This window comes from Mus pahari, chromosome 22, assembly GCF_900095145.1.
Source record: "Mus pahari chromosome 22, PAHARI_EIJ_v1.1, whole genome shotgun sequence".
NCBI classification, from domain to species: Eukaryota; Metazoa; Chordata; class Mammalia; order Rodentia; family Muridae; genus Mus; species Mus pahari.
This window is the reverse complement of record NC_034611.1, coordinates 26,250,048-26,276,007: the sequence shown is the minus strand read 5'-3', so window position 1 is coordinate 26,276,007 and position 25,960 is coordinate 26,250,048. Positions and strand designations below refer to the sequence as shown.

The 25,960-nt window shown below is 34.4% G+C and overlaps 1 protein-coding gene across 2 annotated transcripts in view; it reads right to left on the bottom strand.

Moving 5' to 3' along the window:
• Positions 1–25,960, bottom strand: part of Mmp16 (matrix metallopeptidase 16) — a 236,855-nt gene that overhangs the window by 143,101 nt on the left and 67,794 nt on the right. The window lies entirely within an intron of this gene.

Here is a 25,960-nt window from a genome sequence, read left to right as displayed (position 1 = left end):
AATCCCCATCAAAATTCCAACCCAATTCTTCACTGAGTTAGAAAGAGCGATTTGCAAATTCATCTGGAATAATAAAAAACCTAGAATAGCAAAAACTCTTCTCAAAAATAAAAGAACCTCTGGTGGAATCANCATGCCTGACCTTAAGCTGTACTACAGAGCAACTGTGATTAAAAACTGCATGGTAATGGTACAGAGGCAGACAGGAAGTTCAATGAAATAGAATTGAAGACCCAGAAATGAACCCACACACCTATGGTCACTTGATCTTTGACAAGGGAGCTAAAACCATCCAGTGGAAAATTGACAGCATTTTCAACAAATGGTGCTGGCTCAACTAGAGGTTATCATGGGGGATGCCAGGGCCAAGAAGTGAATAGGTACTCTAAATGCATTTAGCAAGGCACACACCCTACATAGGGAAAATATTTTGTTAATGGGAATGACAGGTGAAGGACTGCTAAATACAAGACTACTGAAAAACTACTGCAAATGTTAATATATAAGAACTTTGAACAGTTGCCAATCTTCAAATTTTCTAAATGACCTCCTACTTTAAAAAGTCTTACTGACACCTTAATATTGCAATATTTTTCTAACTGCCTAATTACCTTCCCTGGATCTGGATTCTTTCAACTTTGATCTATTCTTAGTCCAGAAATAGCAAGTTTCCTAAAAAGATCTTGTACTTTATTTAACACACCTGTTATTTGCATCACAATTACTGTCATCACTTATTAAGGTTGCTTAAAATACTTTATTTCTAAATGTAATAAACTCTAAAACTAACTTCTATATGCCAAACTTTGAGAACTATTTTTTTCCTAAAAAATAAACAAACTATACAGTCTTTGGGCTGTTTCTCAACCACCTGCACGTATTCATGCTGACTTACATTGTCATTGTCTTGGAGATACTAAAATGCCTTTCCTGATATTGCCTATTTTTCCTGAAGTCTTCATATTTCTGTAACTTTTTGTCTAGCCTCTCATAACTCTTAGTATGTAAGTAGCTCTCAAAGTACTTTATTAAGTTATAATATAAGAGGTATAAGGTATCTATGAATAGAACATAATCTTAAGGATAGTACTCACTCAGCAATTATTGGATAGAAAGCCATAATCTTAATAAAATAACATAGCCTAGAAATTCTCAATAATGGTGAATATGAAGGATAAATCAGCATTTGTTTTGCTAATACTGGTGGCAAGTTTAGGTAATAAATGTTAAATTTCTAGACAAAGTATCTATAGTTTCTATATTAAGATTTCAAAACAGACAAGTTGTTTCTCTGCTATAAATGATCTGAGACATCTTGCAGACATATTTGGGAGTATATCTCTTCAAATATAAATACTTTGATTTGTATCTACTCCTCACCATCAATGGATCAGTATGAAAAGACACGCATAACATATTGTTAGGTAAATATATGTCCAAAAACTATTGTGTAGTTGAGGACACATAAAAGTTTTGTATATTACATGAGGAATTATTAAGTGCAGCAAGTGGAATTAAAAGGCAATGTAATATCATTCTTTATTATTGTTTAACTTTTATATGCTTAAAATTTTGTTTATATTTAATAAGAATATGCCAAGTTGTATGAACTCATGTCAGGCTAATTTCTAATTTTTAGCTCACTAAAATGAAAAGAACCATATACTCAGATTTACATTTACTCAAATATAGTACAACTTCCTATGTGCCAAATAGCACATAAACTAATCAACTCACTCAATATTTCTCAACATGAAGTCAATATCTTGGAGAATGCTTGAGTGAAGGTGTTAGACCTTCCCATTTTGATGAAAAGTTTGCCCCTCTCTACTCTGAGGTTTGTGTGATAATCTGGTAATAAATTCAATGAATAAACCTTGTGTTTTTCATTTCAAATGTCTTAGAGGCATTGCAGAAGTTGTCTTCATGGAGTTATAAGTAAAAACTTGGCTAAAAGTCAATCTTTCACACAAATAGGATTTTTCACAGACATGTCAAGACAGCTTAAAACAATACACTCTACAATCTACAGGACTGTACATGTATTGATTAATCACAATGAGCTCTACCATTACAGCAATGTCATCAGAGGCTAACTTCTCTATATGCACTCTTCTGTGCAGCTTATTAGTTATTAATTTGATATGACATATTTGCTTAATAAATAAAGCAAACTAAAATTAGAAATAGCTCAGCTTCATGACCTTAATATGTTGAGAATTAGAGAAACTTCTCTTAGTGTAATTTCAGGTGAATTCTGTCTCTGGGGTTCCAGAAATGATTCTCATATTTTCCATCCAATAATTCCATCTACGTTATGTCTCCATGGATACCTCACATCAGCCAGAGTACAAACTGAATTTTACTTTAATATTTCCTGGCTCTCAATGAAGACAAATATTGTCAGTATTAGGATAATCATGTGTGCAAATCTAACTACCCTACTGCCAAAACTCCAAGCATGAGGTTATTGGAAATACAGTCTTTCTTCTTATTCTCAATCAAAAGTTTACACTTATGCAGTCCCGATAATGATTATTCCTCTAGACTGAACCCTTCTTTAGCATCAGAATAGTACCTGAAACTTACCTAGATTTTAAGAAACAATTTCTCATGACTCACAATGTAGTCCATATAAAGAAGTTAAAATGAATAAATACAGTTGAACAGTCTAAAATGATGTTAAAATATTCTAAACATTGTAGAATGGATAAGTCAACCTTATTAACATGCATTTCTTTATATATTTAGATTTCATAGTGTTGAGAATACTTTAACTCTTACAGAAATGTTCAAGCATTGAGTCCTTAACTATAGTCATGGTGTAGCCATAGTGCAATACTGCTCTTGAACATATTGCTAAGGGAACATTCATAAGCTCTGATTTGCAACGTTTTAACAGAACAATCGTAATGCTGTCCTTGCATATCTTCCAGGCCCTGGTCCTGATTAAATACCACTGTAAATGTCACTGTAACAGTATTCCAAACACTTGAAAATGAACTTAGACTAACTTATCAGGATTCACTTGCTCCATTTAGTGAGTGAACCCTTATTCTATGCTGAAATCTCCAAAGAAACACACAGATAGCAACTTTGAAAAACTGCTTGACATAACAGAAAGTTTTAATTAGAAAGCAACCAAATCTGGCAATACTATTTACAAAGGCTATGTCATTTAGCTTGATTATCATTATCATTGTATTTGTGAGATTGATTTATTCTTAAACCTCTTTCTCAAACTATATGCCAGACACTAATGATATCCACAAACTTCATTACCACAGACTGCATCAACAACAGCAGTCTTTTGTCTCTTGACTTTTGGTTAGATCATACCTACCTGCCTATGCATCCAACTTTACACTCTAGTTTTAAAAAGAAGATTGAGGAAGAGGAGGATGAAAAGGAGTAAGAGGAGGAAGATTATGAAGTAGTACTAGTAGTAGAAAAAGAAAGAGGAGGAGGAGGAAGAGGAGGAGGATAGAAAATCTGTATACAAAATACTGTGATACAAAATCCACCCATAATCAAGAAGCCACCTTCCCCTTATACCCATTGGCAAAGCAAAAATCAGTTGCTTCCAGTGAAGTGTGACAGGGTATATCAACCACTCTCTAGAGAAAACCCCATTCTCATAAATAGCTGCCAACACAAAGGAAGTCAATGATACCTCTCTCTATATTGTCTTCTATAGGCATTTGCTTTGTTTGAGCATTTTTTTGCTCTGTTGGTCTTGTACTGTTTGTTTGTTAGTTTTGTTTGGTTTTCATTTTTACATTTTCTTTTGATTTTATTTCATCTTTGTTTCTTCTTATCCTCTTCCTCTTCCTTTGTGTGGGCACAAGCTCAGGGGGTACTGGTTAGTTCATATTGTTGTCCCACCTACAGGGTAGCAGCCCCCTTCAGCTCCTTGGGTACTTTCTCTAGCTCCTCCATTGGGGACCCTGTGTTCCATCCAATAGCTGGCTGTGAGTATCCACTTCGGTGTTGGGCACTAACTTATATTTACAAACAAAGATTTCTGCTATCTCACTGCATAAGCATTTGGCTATGCATAACAGGAATGTTCTGTGTATACATTTCAAAACACTTAGATATGAAATACAAACTAATGAAAAGGCCTGTTGAATCAAGCATCATAGGAGAAATGGATCAAGCATCATGGGAGAAATGGCTTGATTGCAAATGGTGTCTGCTTAACTCTACATGTACACTCACAACCGAAGGATTTAAAACATGTTCCAGTTGTGAACATGTTGAGGTGTAGTGTGAATACCTGATGAGAGGTTTCAATACAAAATGGCCTCACCATTAGGCTATAAACAAATTGAGGCTCATTAATACCTTCAGCTCCTCTTGCAGAATTGAATGTACTCCTCTCAACAATGCATGGTATGAACCAGATGTCTGGCTATGAGATGCAACATCTCATCTACATGATTCTGCACAGCAATAAAATCGCTATTAATACTGTAAACAGATGCTTAAGGTTTATTTTCTTCCCACCACAAGTACTTTTTCCAATATTCAGATTCATTATTCAAGAAAGAATGTTTTATCTGGTTTATATGAATGAGCCTATGTGTTATCCAAGGCTTAAATATACATTAATGCACGCATGGCAAACTACTACTGACTATGTAATTTAAGTTTTATCTCCATGGCCGTCAGAACAAATTAACCATGCAAGAATAGTGCAAACAAGTATCAATTATTCTGACCCGTAAAGAAATCTAATTTGACATATTAAGACATCAATCTTCAAATTATAGAACTGCATTTTCATGGCACATTAATGGGTGTTTCAGGAGAGAAACAAAAATATAGAAAAGGCTTCCATAGTCAAATATACATGAATGCTGAATTAAATGAAGTTCAAGTTTTGGGTTTTACCTGGAAAATTTTAAAGATCAAATGCAAATTGAAACTCACTCAGAATATTAAAAAGCACAGCATTTGACCATATTACTTTTACTTCACATATTTTCTTTCTCAGAGTACCATTAATGTCTCTGAACTTTATCTGAAAGGCTCTCTGTGCTAGAGTAAAGGTTAGACTCACCTCTGGTCTTCCTTGCCGCTTTCTAAGTGAGCTGTGAAATAAATTCTAACACCTCAAATCATTATACATGTGACACCTGTTTAAATATTTAAATTATTCTAGCGTCATACTAAGGCGTGAAGGTTCTCTTTTAAACAAAATGAATTCTACCTGTGTGCAATATAATCACAATTTAAGCTGAGCATGATGGCTCATACCTGTAATCCCAGAACTCTGAAAATGAGCCTACAGGAGTACTGTGATTTCAAGTGTAACCTGCACTACAGAGTAAGACACAATCTCATCTAAAAGTATTATTATAGGGTAAATATTAGCTTACCATTTCATTTATTTTAACATCTTTAAAATTCATAAAATATAGAAAAAAGAGTACAAAGTACATATTTCATGAGGAATGCTTCCACAGTATAGTAAAATATACACGTTTAGACATTTCTTTGTTGCTTTATGTTTTATTGTATCCAGTTTATCAAGTTTTTTTTTTTTTCTTTAGCTAGGTGACATTCAATACCACATTTATTGCCACTGGATAGTTACTTATTCTAAAGGCCTTTATTTATATTTAAAGAGAATTTTTTTTAAGTAATTGTAATAGTTATTTCCAATAATAACACAATAAAGGGAACAACTTGGAAACAGATTCATTGAGAGAACTGTACAAGAACGTGAACCCCTCATACAGTCTTAACTCTGAAGAAAAGTTGAATCTATTTAGTCTTAACTTTTCAACTTTTAATATCTTGTGACCCATACATACTCATAAACAGTGACACACAGTTACAATCCTAAACATATATAAACCTAAAAATCTACATTTTCCACAATCAATCATGCTCAGAAACATACATATCATCCCTCAAAAATCTCATTATACACACTTACACTCCATGACACAGGGCAATCAAGAGGATTAATGAAGGAGCTGGAGAGATGGCTCAGTGGTTAAGAGCACTGATTGCTCTTCCAGAAGTCCTGAATTCAATTTGGTTCCACCACATGGTGGCACACAACCATCTGTATGGGATCCATTGCCCTCTTCTTGTGTATCTGATGCAACAATGTACTCACATATATAAAATAAATAAATCTTTAATAAAAGGATTAATGACTTAAGCTGCATATTTCACCTCATACCTTGCACTGGAGGGTGAAAACCTTACTGTGTGTTATACAGGATTATTCTCCATAATATCATCTTGTGCAATGAATGTTTACTTGGTTATTAGTGAGTCATAATTTCAAAACACCACTTTTTGAAGTTTTATGAAGAATTTTAATTTTTCTCCTGTGAAAAATTCATTGAAGTGGTACAGACAGAAGAATCAACTAAATAATTATTTGAAGTTTCAGCACTTCAAGTCTCTTATCTGAGAAATCTATGGGGCTTCCACTTCTCCCATCAGCCACCAGGTCACCCATTTCACTACCCTTGTTTATGTATGTGTGTGACTGCATGGATTTAAGTACCTAAGTGTGTATGTATATATGTGTTAAGTATGTTTGTATGCATGCATGCATTCCTTTATAAGCCAAGTTGGGAGGATAAACTGTGAATATGATCTCAAAGACCAACTATACATAAAGTTTCTAATGAAATCAGGTTCAACATGCAATCACAAAATAAATGAGAGCCAAGTCAATGGAATCAAAGGCCTACATGAAGAGCAAAGTGAATAGTAAAGGCATCAGACATTCCAAACAGGACGTAGGCTTGAAATGGAATGCTGTCTCACTCATTAAGAATCATATATGTCTTCCCACAGAGCTTAGCTTTGATTTAGTTATAATTAATTTTTTATTAATATTTTGTTTTTATCCCAGCTATTATCCCCTCCCAGTCCCCCTTCCCACAGTTCCTCATCCCTTTATTCCTCCCACCTGCCTCTTAGCTGGTACCACCCCCCCCCCAGCATTGCTCAGACCTCCCCCTTCCCTGGGTTCTCATGCTGTACTACAAAGCAATAGTGATTAAGGTCACATGGTATTGTTACAGAGGAAGACAGGTCATTCAATGTAATAGAATTAAACACCCAGAAATAAACCAACATACCTATAGACATTTGATTTTTGACAAAGAATCCAAAAACTACAGTGGAAAAAGGAAATCATATTCAATAAATGGTGTTGCTCTAACTGGCATTCTTCTATGTAGAAGAATGAAAAAGAGATCCACACTTACTACCTTGCACAAAGCTCAAGTCCAAGAAGATCAAGGACCTCAACATAAAACCAGATACATTGACTCTAATAGAAGAGAAAGTAGGGGAAAAAACCTTGAACTCATTGGCAAAGGGGGAAATTTCCTGAACAGAGCCCCAATGGCTCATGCTCTAAGATCAAGAATTGGTAAATGGGATCTCAAAAAATAGAAAAGTTTCTGTAAGGCAAAGGACACTGTCAATAGAACAAATTGGTAACCTACAGATTAGGAAAAGAAAAAATATCTTCACTAACTCTACATCTGATAGAGGGCTAATATCGAAAATACATAAAGAACTCAAGAAGTTAGCCTCCAAATAACCTAACAACCCAATTAAAAATTGGGGTAGAGAGCTAAACAAAGAATTCACAATAGAAGAATCTTGGAAGAAAATTTCAGCTTTGAATCAAAATTGAAACACCTAAATTTCAAGTTTAGAAAAATTACAAAGGTAGTCTAATAAAGTATTATAAAGTAGTCTTGTTATGAACAGGGGAGAAAGAACCACCTATTTTTATTAGGTCTGTTCCAGAGTCCCTCCTCTATTTAGTAAGATCAGGATGAAATCCATGGAACCCAAACAGCTTCCCAGGATATCCCTATGCAGCACCACTCTAATACACTTTAACCACCCTCTCTACCCTCTGTTATAACACATAACCTTAGAGTATATTCTACTCTTTCTCAAAGAAATCTAAGGCCTTCATTTTAAAGTAAAACTTATTTTTGTTCCATGGTCTATACTCTGCCTCATCAACAGCAGCCACTTTAAAGCTGAAATACAACAAGCATTTCTAACTTCAAAGGAAATTACCTAAACTAGCCAGAAATATAAAATGTAATGGTCACATTACTATTAAAATATTATATTAATAATATTTTATTTGTCATTTAAAATATATTAAACAATTAAGAGAAAGCAGAGAATAGTATAATCACAAACTCAGAATTACAAATGACGTATAAAAAAAATTCCAGAAGCAAAAATGACTAATGAACATGAAAATACTTAAGTAACACTAGTGAAAGAAATCCAAATCAAAGCAAAACATGTTTCCCTTATAAACTATGCGGGAATAAGAACATCATTTCTTCTGCACTAAAAACTAAAACCCAGCATCAAGTCATTATCAGAACTGGTTCCCATTGTAAAACAATGTTGGCATAGTATTTTTTTATCAGCTCTCATTTCATTTAATACCCTTTGATCTATTTCTAGACTAGTATTAACTACATTATGAGAGAAGTAGAAAATAAACTGTTCCATACTTTCATAAAGTTATTTGAACTGATAAAAATTATGGAAAACATCTAAATATGTATGATGTCACCTACTAATATGTATGTTTATTGTACAGTATATACCTTTGCCTTGACAGACATAAGCTGTTTATTTTTCATAGCCAATGTGAATAGTACAGCAACAAACATAATTAAGGATCTTTACATCCTCTTTATTATCCTTTTGTTGTTTAATTTCTCTAGCTAGAACTTCAAGTACTATATTGAATAACTAGATACAGAGTGGGTAGCTTTGTCCCTGATTTTAGTGATATTGCTTCAAGTTTCTCTCCATTTAATTTGATGTTGATTGTTGGTTTGCTATATATTGCTTTTGTTATGTTTAGGTTTATGCCATGAATTCTTGATCTCTCCAACACTTTTAACATAAAGGGGTATTGTATTTTGTTGAAGGCATTTTCAGTATCTGATTAGGTGATCATGTGGCTTTTTTTTCTTGAGTTTGTTTATATAATGTATTACTTTGATGGATTTTTGTATATTGAACCATCCTTATGTCACTGGAATGATGCCTACTTGATCGGTGTGAACAATCATTTTGATGTGTTCTTGGATTCAGTTGCTAGTATTTTATAGAGTGTTTTTACATCGATAGTCATAAATGAGAATGGTCTGAATTTCCTTCTTCGGTCTTTGTGTACTTTAGGTATCATGGTAAATGTGTTTTCAGAGAATGCATAAGATAGTGTTCCTTCTTTTTAGAATATAGTGTTTCTATACTTTGTGGAATAGTTTGAGTATTGGTATTGGTATTATCTTTGCTTTGAAGGTCTGATATAATTCTGCACAAAAACCACCTGGCTCTGGCCCTGGGCTCTTTTCTTTCTTATTTTTTTGTTTTTAGTTAGGAGGTTTTGATGACTATTTCCTTAGGAATTATGGGACTGTTTAGAGATTTTACCTGATTTTAAATTAATGTACATTGTATCTGTCTAGAAAATAATCAGTTTCATCTAGATTTTCCTGTTTGTAGAGGATCAGCTTTTGTAGTAGGTTGATATTTTTTTGAACTTCCGCAGTGCTACATGGCAGGCCCAAAAGCCTGAATGCAGTCACAAGGCGAAAAGTCCACAGAAACTTAGTCTCCTGGAGCCATGGCATCATGTGTAATGAATGCTCCAATAATGTCCTTGTGAATGGATCTGTGTGCTTTCCCTCAGTAGTTTTATTATAGTTGTCTCTAAGTAATGACTTGCCAAATACCTAAGCAAAATTGAACTTAGCTTCCTGGTCTTCACCAATGCCCTAGGTAGTCATCGAACCAGCCGACCCTGGCCTTGGAATTCAGTAAGAATGTTGCCTATTCAGTGACATTCATTATTGCCTCTAGTATTTTAAGAGAGATAGTGAAAGAAATCAGGCATTACTGTCTACTACATAGAGTTAGAATTCAGGGCAAGCTTAGCAAGGTAAGTTTAGAATTCTTATTCTAGTTATGTATGGCAGACTACATTACTTATTAGTAGAATGTCCCCACACACAATCACTTACTCCCATATGCAGGAATTTCCAATTACCTAGGAAGAAGGAAGGTTGTGGTCTAAGAANGAACTAGAGTAAATACTTAGAACTATAAATAGCTGAGTTACACCCATACACAGGAATTTACAATGGCCTAGGGGGAAGGCAGACTATACAATAGACTAGAATTGGAACTATGGTAAAGGTGTGAAGTCCTTGCCCCTGGCTTCTAAGATTAAGCTGACCTTAGGTGGGGCTGCTTTTGATCCCAGTTGTTAACATTGACTTTTATCCCAGTAGGTTCCTGTTAGCTTTTTTTTAATGCATTCCTGTTTTGTGAAAAAGTCACTTATAAGACTGGTGCTTGCTTTGAGACAAATTATATTCAGATACCATACTCCCTTGTGTCCATATTTGTTTGTCATCCATGCCAACTCCTTGCTTACCTGTAACCAGAATTCCCGATTTTCTTCTGCAGATTGAGGGAGTCCGACTGGAGCTGGTCCATGGCACCTCATTTTCTGTTGTTCTGTCTCCCTTTTCAGGTCTGATTTTTCTTAATTTGGATACTGTCTCTGTGCCTTTTAGTTTGGCTCAGAGTTTTATGTATCTTGTGCATTTTCTCAAAGAACCAGTTCTACGTTTTCTTGATTCTTGGTATCATTCTCTTTGTTTCTAACTGGTTGATTTCAGCCCTGAATTTGACTATTTTCTGCCTTCTACTTCTCTGGAGTGTGTTAGTGGTGTGCTAACTTAGATTACTCAAAGACCTGTAAAGCATATTATAATTTGATCATATAGAATGCCAGTTTTCATTGTTAGAACCCCTGCCACCAGCTGATTTCAGTAGTAACTGTACCAGTTTATACTCCATCAAGTGTATCCCCTTTCCTACAGTTACTCAGCAGCATTTGTTTCTTTTCTTAATCATAAGCATTCTAACTTGGATGAGACAGACTCTCAGAACAGTATGAGTTGGCATTTCCTTAATGGTTAAACATGTATTACACTATTAAAATAGCTATCATTTCATGTGATGGTATGAATAAGAATGGCTCATATATGTGAATGTCTAGGTCAGAAATGCTGGGCAGTTTAGGAAGAACAAGGGGGATTGGTGACAGAGGTGTGTAACTGGATGTTGGCTTTGAGGTTACAAAAGTCAAGGTCTCTGTTTCTCTTTGTCTCTGTTTCTGTCTATCTATCTCTCTCCCTATCTTTCTTTCCCTCTCTTCTACAGAGTTATGTTTGCTTTCCTGCTGTTATGTTCTTGTCCCACAAATACATGGACTCACCCTCTGAAACTGCAAGTGTCTCTAAGTGCTTTTTTAATGAGCTGCCTTGCCTTGAATACAGTGTCTCCTCACAGTAATAAAACAGTGACTAAGAGTCCTCATGTATATTCATGCTCATTCCATCATTTTAGAACTGTTCAATTCTTTAGCCCATTTATCTTTTATTGATTAGATGATGTGTAGGGATTATTCTGGTGTTTTAATTTCCCAGTCTTTTATTATTCTAGACATTAATTACTCTTCGGTAAATAGCAGTTTTCTTCTTCAGTCTCATAGGCAGTCTCTTCTCATTGGTGATTATTTCCTTTGCCTAACAGAAGATTTAATCACATGAAATTGAATTTCTCAATTCCTGGGATTATTTTCTGTGTCACTAAAGTTCGTTTTTAGAAGCTCTTTTACTATGCCTCTGTCTTGAAATATGGTGTCCTATTTCCACTAGCAGTTTCAAACTTCAGAACTGGAATTAAGGTTTTTGACCACCTTAATTTTATTTTGTGTAGGGTAAGGGATATGGATCTGCTTTTATTTTCTGTATGGGGATAATCAGTTTCCAAAGGCCCATATGTTAAACAGGCTAATTTGTATTTTGCATACCTTTGTTGAATATTGGGTGGCATTAGTTGTATGTTCATTGCACAGGCATAAATTTCCAGTCTTCTACTCTACTCCATTGTCCTACATGCCTGCTTTTTTGTTATCATTATGATATTTTGCTACTATAGTTTGGTGGTAAAATTTAAGACTGAGAATTGTGATAACTACAGCATTTTTCTTTGTACCCAAAAGTGATGGCAAAGATGTAGGGAACAGAAACCATCCTATATAGCTAATAATTATTGATTTTAGCATAACCACAGTTTTCAAAATATTTAAAAATTGAAAATAGATGTATCTATATTTCCATATCCAAAACAAGAAAGGATTTCCATGAAAAAAAAATTTAGATGCCTTGTTTGAAATAGTTATAAAACCTTCTTGAAACAATTAAAAAATGTTCCATTTGTTCCTTATTTGACACTTGGGCCATTGTGTAGAAAGAATATAGAATCAATAAAGACTAGAATAAAATTAATACATTCACTAATTATCCATTCAAATAGCATGTTTATATAACATAAAACAAATAATGTCAAACAAAAATCAACTAACAGTGCAAAGGTACCAGTTACTTAAAATTAAAGGAAAAAAAATGAGTTTCATCCTAAGCACTACAGTTCATGTTTTTAACATTTTATTGCATATTTACTCTTAAATTTAATGTAAAATATAAAATGATTGAGTTTCTCTTGACCTAAAACTCATAGATAAAATTTTAATGTCATTAGAGGGAAGTAGTTTAAAGCACACATTCCATCCACTCTAGAAAGGAAAGTGCCATGGATACAGAATGCACAGACTGGCAAGCATGCTGCTTCTGTGTTGTGGCCAGCCAGTGTCCACAAGCACTGTGAATAATCCCAGCCAAGCTGCCAAGGCAACAAGGCTGTAAATGCAAGATCACAATAACAGCTCTGAGTGTTCTTGATGGAATTCTTTTCTATAGCAAAAAACATCAGCGTGACCAACACAATTCTAGTTTCTTTATTTCAAATAATGTAAAACCTATAAACATGCTCTGGAATAGATGCAGCAGTTCAGAACTGTTTTCGTAAAAATTTGCTATATGTCACAGACACAGTTCTAACCCTGAAAATTTTCTATTTCATCTTTTCATCTACTCTCAAATTGATTGGAACATTAAAGATTCTAACACAATTAAATTGACACTCTGCATAGTATGATTATCTTAATATTCTGGCTTCATTTTGTTGCATAGAAAATATAAAATATCAAAAATGTAAGCAGAGGGCAAGAGCACTACCATGCCCATACTTCAAAATATTTTTATCTCTGAGGATAAAGGTATCATGTGGTCAAGTAATAAAGGTGTGTCCGACACTATTCTACTCTTGAATGGGTATGCAATACTAAAGAAGACTATCTAAAATACCTTTCATCTTAAATTTCTAAATGGCATCATGAGAAACTTGGGTTTGCTTCCATATTCATTACTTTTCTATTGCTATGAAACCCCACACTGAATAAGACAACTGATGATAAGAGTGGTCACCGAGAGTCAGAGTATCCGGAAAGGCAAGCTAAGAACAAACATCTTAAATCACAAGCAGGAAGCAGAGATCCTCCTAGACCATGGCCTGTTTACTTCTTTCAATGACCAAATATGTTAGGGCAAGGTCAGCCCCAAACATGACCGTAACCCATGCTAAATGATGATACATGAAGATAATAAGAATTTTAGTCACACTTGTCCCCGATGTAGAAACTTCAAATGAGGCGAATGTTATTAACCTTAAACAAAGTTATAATGAATACCATTACATGTATCTCTTGCAGTAGTAGTAGTAGTAGTAGTAGTTGTTGTTGTTGTTGTTATTTCCTGTTCTTGTTATTTACTTGGTAAGTCCCGATAGTTGGCATCAAAATCTAGTTACTTCTATTCTATAGCCAGACATGTAATTACTTGGCATACATTATCCACAGCTTGAAGGAGATGAGACTAACCTCTTGAAAATAATATGAACCACTTTAAAAAAAAAAAAAAACATAGAAAAAGAAAGCCATCAATAGAAAATACTAAGCATTTCATTAAGTAGACAGTACATTCTTTCAAAAAGAGATTCACACCCTGTCATCCAAGATTAAACACATTCCTAAAGCCTACATTTTCTGTAGGAAAGCAGAAGCAAAATTATGCTCATTTAACCAGATATGAATATAGAAATGTATTTACTTTATTTTATTTTTTAGATTCTGTTATTTTGTAGCCCGAATTTTACATAAAATAAAAGCTAGAATTTGAATGTGACATAGATCTAAAATGTGGATTTCCCATTTTATTTTGGGAACTTAATAAAAAGTTAAAGAAGCCTGCCTGGAATATGACATATCAGTGAGGAAAACACATTTACTTTTCTGAGCCATAATTCCAGGAAGAGATGTGGCCCGAGGAATGATGAATCCAAGGTCTTCCTACACAATGAATCAGTGTGTCAATTGCCTGCCTAGCAGTTATTATTTTTGAATAATGGATGCTTTTAATTTAATCACTTAACTAACTTTTCTGCCTTGACCCTTTTTAAGCACAGTAGATCTTTTGTTTCCTTCAACAGACACAAAGTCAGATAAAGGAAATTCAGGGTTATACTCTAACCTTTCCTTACACACACAATTAAAGCTGGTCCTTTTAACTAAAGTGACTCAATAAAGGGACCAGCTGTAAGGACAGGAAGGAAAGGTCAGAGTCTAATAGAAAAAAGGTGCTTAGGAGGTCTTTCCAAGTCCCAGAATCTATTGCCCTGGTTTTATTATTAATTTGTTCTTTGAATTTATTTCTGAACACACTGTAATAGTAAATTTATACCATTACTGAAGCTACCTATCAGTAAATAAAGTTCAAATAATGAATCAGATGTGCTTAAACTATGACTCAAACAAGAATCTCAAGAGGTGCATCTTGCATGAACTATGGGGAAATTCTGCTGACAAGCAGAGCTTGTACTTTTTGAAAGTTTATCAATCCTTATAGAGCAGAAATATCAAGAATCATTTAGCACACAGAATAAAGATAGATACACTAACATGCAAACTACTTTACTCCCAAATGAAAATATATGCATATACAGTTTTACGATGTCAGGGAACTTTGTGCAAACAGATCTCCAAATACTTGAGCATAGTGACTTTGTTAAAACTATTTGACCTCTTCAGCTAAATGAAGTAGTTTTAAACTAAGTTGTAATCTTGAGCTAGAATTACTTGAGGAACAAGGAGCATTGCAAGATAGAAAGTTGTATGTAGGGATGGAAACTGGAGGTGGCAATTATACAAGAACAGACAAAGCAGAGAAGCAGAAGAGCATGCCTCGTAAGCAGTATGGAAGGGGAGTTGAAAACATATACTACAGAATCCAAAGATAAGAAAGAGTGAGAATCCAACATTTACAACCCAGTTTTCTGGCCACAGTGATCTAGTGGTAGATGTGTGTGCACACAGGTGTGTGAATGTGTGTATGCACACAGGTGTGTGAATGTGTGTACACATGTACCTGTGTGTATGCTTGCATATGTTCCTGTGTGTGTCCATACATGTATGTGTGTGTCTGTGTATAATTTGTGTGAGTGCTTGTGTGTGGCTTGGTGCCTGACACACATTGACTACTCATTAACCAAAACATGCTGAGACCTATTAACTTCTCATGAGAGAATCATGATAGAAAAATGTCTCACATAAAATGAACAGTGACCATATATATGTGTGACACGGAGGCTCAAGTGTATGCTCACTGTGTGCATTGTCCTTGAGTCAATATGCACTTTTCTCAAAGGTATTTAGGTAGCCGGTTATGAAATTCCCAACAGTGGGTAGAGGGAACTCATAGAGTCCACCTACAGTAGAAAGACGGTATCAAGTGGAAGGATACAGTTGCCATCCCAGAGTCAAAAACTCTGAGCCTGAAGCGTTCCTGTCTAAAAGAACTGCAGAGACAAAAATGGAGAAGAAACTGAGGGAAAGGTGGTCCAGGGACACGCCCAAATTTAGAACTATCTCAAGGGGAGGCTTCAAGTACACTAATACTGATGCTACAGTGTGCTTACAAGCAGAAGCCTGGCATGGCCATCCTCAAAGAGGACAGAAACAAATACTTACACCCAACCATTTGAAGTCAAGGACTCCTGTGGTTGAATTAGAGAAAAGCTGGAAGAAGCTGAAGAGGAGGGCAACCCCACAGAAAAACCAAGAGTCACAACTGACCCGGAACCCTGAGATCTCTTAGACACTGAGTCACCAACCAGGCAGCATACAGGAACTGGTCCGAGGCCCCTGACACATATACAACAGAGGAATACCTGGTCTGGCCTCAGTGGGAGAAGACACAAATAATCCTCACTTTTTCAAGATGAACAAAGGCAAAGGCATCATGCTATTTTTTCTCAGGATCATACAACCAGTAATGATGCAAATTTGTATGTACACATTTAGGTTTCCTAAATTGATCCTAAGGCTCAGAGTGCAAATGTTTGCTGAAGAGGTTGAGGCTGATAATGCTGGCATCGTTGTGTTTGTTCTAAAAAAAAAAAAGCCTGAAAATTTACACTCTGAAATCCTGGTCTACTTTTAAGACCAGTTCTATTACTTTGGATTAATTTGTATACTTATGGCACATATTAATTACTATCAGCAACATAGCATATGAAAGACTATATCCATCTTCTCTCAATAAAAACAGAAGCATCAATCAACTTAAAATCAGCAGGACAAACATCAAAGTAACATACACTTCCTCCAACCTTGCAGACAGACGTTAATTAAAATGTGATTAATTGTTCCAGAAAGCACACTCATTATGTTCAACAAAGCCAGGTGGAATATTGCATAGTTATTGCAATAACTCTGCATTCCTTCTACCATACCCTGTATACTTGACAAGCAATGCTCTAAACCACTATGCCACATACAAGACCTGCATATTAGTGATTATAAAAGATGCTTTTAACTTTCTTTTCTGTCAATCGTTTTATTTCCTATACATAAAGGATTTATGTGACAATTTTAGATACTTAAGGTGTTAATCTTTGTGATGCCAAGAGAGACAGAATACTATGATAAAATGGAAAATTTAAAATAAGTTCAAATGATTTTAAATTTTGGAATATTCTACTCTTTTAAGTGGTCAGCATAAAATCCAAAAATCTTCCATCACTTCAGTGTACTTCCTGCAAAGTAAATAAAAATTATTTTTGCTCTGCATCCCTGAAATGTCTTTTCCACATTTTCTGAAAATAGCAAACGATTATAAAGGAAAATGGAAAGAAAAAAAAAATAGTCCTTGTAATGTGAATGACGCATTAGATGATAAAATTTCTCAAATCCTCCATTAAAAAATATTTAAACTATAATGATTTGCATAGCTATGACAGCACATTTTTTCATTTCAAAATTTAAAAATCAAAGTAATATTAAGTAGAGGAATTGTAATTTCCTTTCCCCAAAAATAAATATAAATAACAACTAACATGTTATAATCCGTTGTCTTTCTCTTAAGATGGTTTAAAGTATTTGAGGTTTTTCTAAGCCTCTTCTTTTATAAAACTTCATTCAGATACCAACTTTCCTGCCTTCTCTACAAAATATCAAGTGACTGTGGTCTCAGAAGACTTTTTATAAACTTCCTCCTATTACAAAGACTCTAAGAAACCACAGAAGCTTACCCTATAAACTCAATGTCAGTGGCCAAAAGAGTAGAAAAATATACCACACCTTCATGTTGACAGAAGAAAACAACAAAATATGGAAGCTAAAAAATTTTTGAAGAAATTAAATTGAATTGTCAAAGTGGAAATTACAAGTGATGGAAAACTTGTATAGCAAGAGAAAGTGGTGCTGAAATGGGAAGCGGAGAGAGACAAATCATAGCGACAGTTGGTATGTTATGAGTAACTTCTAAGTTGTTATGGTTTTCATCTTTCAAATATCATATAGTTAGAACTAAGGGTTGAATGCTAACAATTTTCTGAAATCACACCATTACAAGACATAATTAAAGTGTGAGCTCCACACAACATTCTCTCCCCCATGATTTTTTTCTATCCCAGGATTTTTTTCTACCATGTATGATTTGCCTTGTGCTCTAGCAGAAGGATGGTTTTACCGGCTACATAAGTTTGGAACTCTGAGAACTTTACAGACTGTATATAAATCTAGGCCCCCAAGAGGCCAGGCAAGGTTGGTAACTGCTGGTCACTCATGGGGATTGTATGCAATTTGTTGGTAGTCATGCTCAAGGAAGAAACAAGAAGAAAGGAATTAGATCAGGGATCTCTCTCTCTCTCTCTCTCTCTCTCTCTCTCTCTCTCTCTCTCTCTCTCTCCTTCTCTCCTGTCTTCTCTCCTATTTATTGATACTAGTGAAACTGGTGGGATAAAAGGTGAGGAAAAGAAGAAGCAACATAGTAGCGAATAGTAGCTACATAGGCTGCTTTCCCTTGCTTCATATACATAGTTGGTGACACAAAGTAACTTTACTCAGGTTTTTATACTTCACTATATATCATGTTTAACACTTCTTTTGTCTGAATTGTGGAAACATAACTGTGCATTATGTGCAACATCACATTGTTTCTTGACTACCTTAATGTATTTCTGAGACTTGCTTCCTCACTTCACTTGTTTTATGAAATAATAATCTATGAGAGAGCCAATTAAAACATAAAGAAATGTAAGTCACTGCATTTAATATATCCATCAAATCATTTCTAAAATTTTGAGTGCTACAAAATTCACGAGTGGTGTATATTTTAAATTCTATATTTTTCATATATATCATAATTATATATTTTTTCAATTTTTAAAATTATAATTTAATTGCAACATTTCTCCCTTCCCTTCCTTCACTCCATAACGTTCATAAGACACCTCAACCCTCTCCTCATGGACTCTTTTTTCAGTAATTGTTATTACATGCATATATGTATATATACATACATATTCCAAATATAGTCTTTCAGCCTATATAATATAAAATATGTAAATATTGATCTTTTAAACTAACTACTTAGAAAAGAAAATGTTTGGATACAAGAATAGTCTGGTGACTGAAAAGATAGAATACAAGAAAGCACTAACAACATTTCCTTTCTTTTTTATAAAAATATTTTTATTGGATATTTTCTTTATTTACATTTCGAATATTATTCCCTTTCCCAGTTTTACCCCGTTCTGGAAACACCCTTTCCCATCCTCCCTCCCCTTGCATCTTTGAGGGTGTTCCTCCACCTACCCGCCCCCTCCCACCTCCCTGACCTCAATTCCCCTATACTGGGGTACCTGAGCCTTCACAGGACCAAGGACCTCTCCTCCCATTGATGCCTGATAAGGTCATCTGCTACATATGGAGCTGGAACTATGTGTACTCCTTGGTTGATGGCTAAGTCCCTGGGAGCTCTGGGGGTTCTGCTTGTTTGATAATGTTGTTAGTCCTATGGGGTTACAAACCGCTTCAACTCCTTCAGTCCTTTCTCTAATTCTCTACTGGGGACTCCACACCCAGTTCAATGGTTGTCTTCAAGCAACTGCCTGTTTTTTTTTATTATTAAGATTTATTTATGTATTGTATTTACTATTGCTTTCTTCAGATATACTGGAAGAGGGCATCAGACCCCATTGCAGATAGTTGTGAGTCGCCATGTGGTTGCTAGGAATTGAACTCACTGAGAATCTTGTCAAATGATATTTCTTCCAGTTGACAATTTCTTAATCTACTGCTTAAGATCGCAAGGTATTTCTAATGGTTAAACATTACTTAGGCAATGAAGGCACATGAATTGCTTCTAATATATCATACATATATTCCAAATTGGAAATACAAACCAAATAATGGAAAATAACTGACTTAAAAACATTCACTTTTAGGAAACAGAAAGAAAGAAAGAAAGAAAGAAAGAAAGAAAGAAAGAAAGAAAGAAAGAAAGAAAGAAAGAAAGAAAGAAAGAAAGAAAGAAAGAGAAAGAAAGATAGATTTGGATATAATTATTTTATGATACTTATTCCTTTTATTTCTCATATACTAGATAATAATATAAATCCTTAATTCTATATTCATTAAAATGCTTCTCTTTATTGTACTCTGATGTTTTAATATACTTCATTCATGATCATTATGAGCAATAAAAAGCAATACTTATATTATTTCAAAAGAAAACAGAAAATGTTATAAGGGCAGCATAAAATGTTCTCTGTCCATGTTTTCAGGACCATGTAAGACCTTTCCTGACAATGAGTTAAGATCTTCTTGAATAAGCTTGAAGGTGCAGAATGCCTGAAATATATTGTAGAATGGGGAAATCCTCCTTATAGAACAAATTGTATGCCATTCTTATATTTGATTTTTAGACATTAGAGGACAGACTATTAAACAGAATTATCCAGAAACGGTGTGTGGTTTGAATATGCTTGGCAGATGGTAATGCAATAGGTGTGGCCTTGCTGGAGAAAGTGTGTCACTGCATGCATGGGTTTTGAAATCTCCTAGTGCTCCATCTATGTCCAGTCCTGAGGACATCCTCCTCTTGGCTGTCTCTGGATCAAGACCAAGAACTCTCAGCTCCTCCAGCACTATGTCTGCCTACACACTGCCATGCTTTGCACCAAGATTACAATAGACTAAAACTCTGAAGTAAGGCAACCCCAATTAAATATATACCTAGAGGGAAATATTTATAAGAGTTGCCTTTGTCATGCTGTCTCTTCACAGTAATAAAACCTGAACTAATACACCCAGAAAGACAAATACAAAAACTCAAACAACCTCATCATGTGCAGAGATATGTGATACAAAGTCATTGAAAGAAACCAAGGATATGTGTGTGTGTGTATATATTTGTGTGTGTCTGTGTGCAGAGATATGTGATACAAAGTCATTGAAAGAAACCAAGGATATGTGTGGGTGTGTATATTTGTGTGTGTCTGTGTGTTTATAAATGTGACATAAACTTTACAGATCGGCACAGTCGATGAACCAAAATATCACAATACTATCTCATCTGCCCCATATACCATGATAGTCAATAACCTAGGTTTCATTCACTTTCAATGACTGACAATTTCTTTTGTGAATTCTTCTGTAAGTAATATTAAAGTTATATGGATCCAAGAGGTAATATTTGTAGATAGATAGATAGATAGATAGATAGATAGATAGATAGATAGATAGATAGATAGGTACATAATAATAATGTAAAGAGACAATGAATTTGAACAGGAGCTGTTGGGAGGGGTTTGAAAGGATTCCAAGAGAGATAGGGGAAAAAATGTAAACATTGTAATTAAATTATAACCTCAAAAATTGAAAAAACAAAAAGAATAAATTAGAGCTAATCTTCAAATTAGATTTACAATAATTCTTGTATCCATAGTTTTACTCTAAGTTACTATACTGCCAGAAAAAAAATTGTTTCTGCATAAAAATATTTTGATACTTTGCAACTAAATGTGATGTCTGACAACAGTGAATTATTGACCATATCTAATATATCTATGAAACTGATTCATCTGGGAAGGATTGAAATTACCTAGGTAGCGTTTAACATTGCAATATCATGGTGAAAAAAATTCTCATTTCTTACTGTAATTATATTTAAGTGAAAAGAAAAAAATCTCTGTGTTGTAGAACATCTTCTGTCTATTGTGGAATAACTAAAACATGCTACTTGATATATGTTCTAGCTCACATTTTGACAGGTACTGTAGGGGTGATGACTCAAAATCTACTCTTGTAGCAAAGTTTTAAATACCACGTACACTGTTGTTAATTCTAACCTTCGTGATCTATGACAGACCACTTGCAGTAATGTCTTAGTCCCTTTCAATGTCATGTTGCGTCACTTGTCACTGCACATGGTGAGTTTGTATTTGTCTTTCTGCGTATGGATTTCATCGAACATCATGTGGTCTACCTTGCTGCATGTTTTTTTTTTCAAATGATAGATTTCTTCTTTGCTTATAAGACTGAAAAGTCTTTAGTTGTGTATGTATAACATTTTATCTTTACCCATTTGTTAACTGTAATGTACTTTAGTTGATTCTATAAGTTGATTATTTAAAATAATTCTGTAATGGATATAGAAGTACAGATATCTTCATCAGTTTGACTTCACTCCATTTGGAATGGTAACCAAAAGTTAGATGGCTGATTATACATCATTCTTAAATGTGATTTTATTAAGGTATCGCATATTGTTTTCCATAATTACTGAAGTAATTAAGTTCCTAACAGTATGCAATGGATAGTTCTCTTTATGTACAGATTAACTAACACTTGGCATCTCAGTTTGTATTCCATACGGCCTGTTTTAAAGTGTGGCATTGTTTCATATTTGATCTTTACTTGTGGTTCAATGATATCTGGGAAGTTTCAGCTTGTTTGTCTGTTTGTTTGTTTTTTGGTTTTTTTTTTTTCATGTATCTGTTGATCACATAAATGATCTCTTTAAGAAATGTCTTTTCCTAATAAGATTTTGAACAAGGATGCTCCAGACTAAACATAGGGAGTTGAGCAGGCTAGTAAAAAAAATCTACCAATGAGTTACTCAGTTATATCTCTCCCATTAGTAAACTGAGATTTTTATTTTCTTGTTACAGAGCTGCTTGATTTACACATATATCATAGATATTAAGTTATTATACAACATCTGTTTTGCAAAAATGTTTATACATTTGTAGGTTGTCTCCACATTCTATCACTTGTTTCTTTGGCTTGCACAACATTTAGTTTAATATAATACCTCTTGATTTTTTTATTCTTGGTTAATGTGCTACAGAGGTCACAGATAAAAGCACTTTATTTAGATCAATGTTATGGAGATTTTCTCTTATTTTTTTTTCTATTATGCTTTCATAATTTCACATCTTATGTTTAAGACTTTCATTCATTTTGAGTTGATTTATTTCTATGATGTCAAAAATCTACTTTCATTTTTGTGCACATAGATGTCAAGTTTTCTGGAACCTTTTATTAAAGGAAAAGCACTTTCCTCGTGAAGTATTTTAAACATCTTTGCTGAAAATCAATTGACTGTATATATATATACTTATTTCTGTTCTCTATTTTATCTTCTTCTTATACCAAAATTTTTCTGCATACTTGACTATTCTTGAATTTGATATATACCCCCAAATTGTATGTGCTCAACACATGTCTTAATGAATAAAAAGATGAGTTTTATTTAAGTTCTAAATAAAAACATTAAAAGACAAATCTAACACTTGACTGTTAAGAGAAAGCATGAAAATAGCACATCAAATAAAAAAAGAAATGTTAAGAAATATGCTGTCAGCTATTGGATGGAACACAGGGTCCTCAATGGAGGAGCCAGAGTAAGTACGCAAGGAGCTGAAGGGGTCTGCAACCCTATAGGTGGAACAACAATAGGAACTAACCAGTACCTCCAGAGCTCATGTCTCCAGTTTCATATGTAGCAGAAGATGGCCTATTCCGCCATCATTGGGAAGAGAGGCCCCTTGGTCTTGCAAACTATATATGCCCCAGTACAGGGGAATACCAAGGCCAAGAAGTAGGAGTGGGTGAGTAGGGGAGCAGGGACGTGGGGAGGGTATAGGAAACTTTTTTGATAGCATTTGAAATGTAAATGAAGAAAATATCTAATAAAAAAAGAAATATGCTAAAATACTGACAAATTTTTGAAAACAGAAGTATATTTTCTAATATACAAAACAGTGCTATATAGAATATTCTTGATTTTGTTTCTGTTATTTGTTTTTGTTTTAAGATGATGAACATTTCTCACTTCTCTGTTAGACACTATAGTAACAAAAAGTTGTCTCATCCTGGAAAACTTAAACATTTATCACTAAAGACTGAAAAAGAGTTGAAACTCAATGTATATTTACTGAAACAGGAGCAAACATGTGAACTATTCAATAAATTGCCATTAGGTACTGCATAGTATAAATTTAATCCATGGAACAACATATGTAATGGTTTCATGTTTATATCAAATAGAAAAATATACAAATTAGTCCGTATGGTCTTGAAATGAAGTCATAGAGTAGATGTTTAAAATGTGTTTCTAGTGAACAGTGACAAAAGACTAGATAATTGTAGGCAACTATATTTAGATATAAAAATCAACATTTAAATCAAACCTAAAATATAAGATTAAATCTATTATCTCTGAATCTAAATATTATTTCTTAACCACTATAATTTAATTTAGAGGTAGAATTTTAGACAACTCTTCGAAATTGGTTATCAAAGAGTTATCAACAATATCCTTTGTAGATATTTTAAGAAAATTGATATTTACCACAAAGTTCTGTATGTTTTCCTTATGTGGCCAAAGCAACACTAATAACTATGGTTCAGCTTACTGGTCAGAGAAATTTAAAACAAGGATTCATAAATTGCTGTGGAGCGAAGACCACAGAAGTACACTATTATTATATAGTCTATGTAACTTCCACGCAGGCAGAGACTCTGCATTTGAATGCCACATGGAAGCACAAACTGATGGTTTGTGTCCACTCTAAACTAAAATAGTACTCCTAGAATTTAAGTGTACAACTCCACCTTACACATTAAGTATCCTAGTAATACAAGAGTATGAATCCACATACCTATGGTCACTTGATCTTTGACAAGGGAGCTAAAAACCATCCAGTGGAAAAAAAGACAGCATTTTCAACAAATGGTGCTGGCACAACTGGCGGCTATCATGTAGAAGAATGAGAATTGATCCATTCTTATCTCCTTGTACAAAGCTCAAGTCTAAGTGGATCAAAGACCTCCACATAAAACCAGAGACACTGAAATTGATAGAGGAGAAAGTGGGGAAAAGCCTCAAAGATATCGAAGATATGGGCACAGGGAAAAAATTTCTAAACAGAACACCAATGGCTTGTGCTGTAAAATCAAGAATTGACAAATGGGACCTCATAAAATTGCAAAGTTTCTGTAAGGCAAAAGACACAGTCAACAAGACAAAAAGGCCANCAACAGATTGGGAAAGGATTTTTACCAATCCTAAACATGATAGAGGACTAATATCCAATATATACAAAGAGCTCAGGAAGCTGGACTCCAGAAATTCAAATAAATAACATTTCTACAACATTTTGATAGATGAGCTTGCCTTTCTCAGGCAGGCTGTTCCGTAAGGGTAAAAAGAAAAGTTTTACGATTGGAACTGCTTCATAGGTAGACAGAAAAGCAGTAATAGACTCTGATTTTTCAAGATCGATTACAACATGTAAGTTTGAGAAACTGTTTGAAATGAAGGAAAATTTGAAGTACTCTCTGCAGAATCAACCAATAAACTTCTCTCACTGGCTCCACAGGACTGTTGTATAGACATCAATGTTGGCCTAAGTGGCTGCAAATATATTGTGTTCAGCAGAAGTGGTATTCAATATCAAATGGTGGGACTGGAAAACGGAGGCAGCATAGTAGTAACAAGGTGTCACTTTGGAAGTGATGATGAGTGTTGCCAAAATACACCAGCGGAGACCACAATATGAAGAAAATAAAATTTACCAAATAAATCCCAAGTTATCCTTATTAAACTTGCTCTACAAAGTTTCCACATAACCTGTTTAAGGAAAAATATAGGATTACTTATGAGTTAAATTTCAACATCATTTCTCTTTTCTAATTGAAGAGAAATAGAGAAAAACAGAAAGGAGCGATTTGTTAACATATCCCTTTATAAACCAAGGCTGAAGAACAGCCTAGGCTGTTATTGTACAAAAGAAAACAGGCTAGGCTAAAAATTCCCAAACTCCATCTTGTGTCTGCTAACTCAAAGATAAAATAAGAGAACGGAGGCAGTAACTTCACTTCAAGTCACTCTACAGTGATAACAGGAATGTTGATAATGTGAAGCCTAGTTTTATACAAAGTGGACCACTTAAGCTCTGTGTGATGACTGGAAGGCTTTTGTTCTTTCCTGGGCCATGTGTTGGAAACTAATCATTAGTATGATGATGCTAGAAGATGAGGACTTGGACGAATTGAGTGAGACCTCCTGAATATGGGTTTGTTGTCTAAAAGAGGTATCAAGGA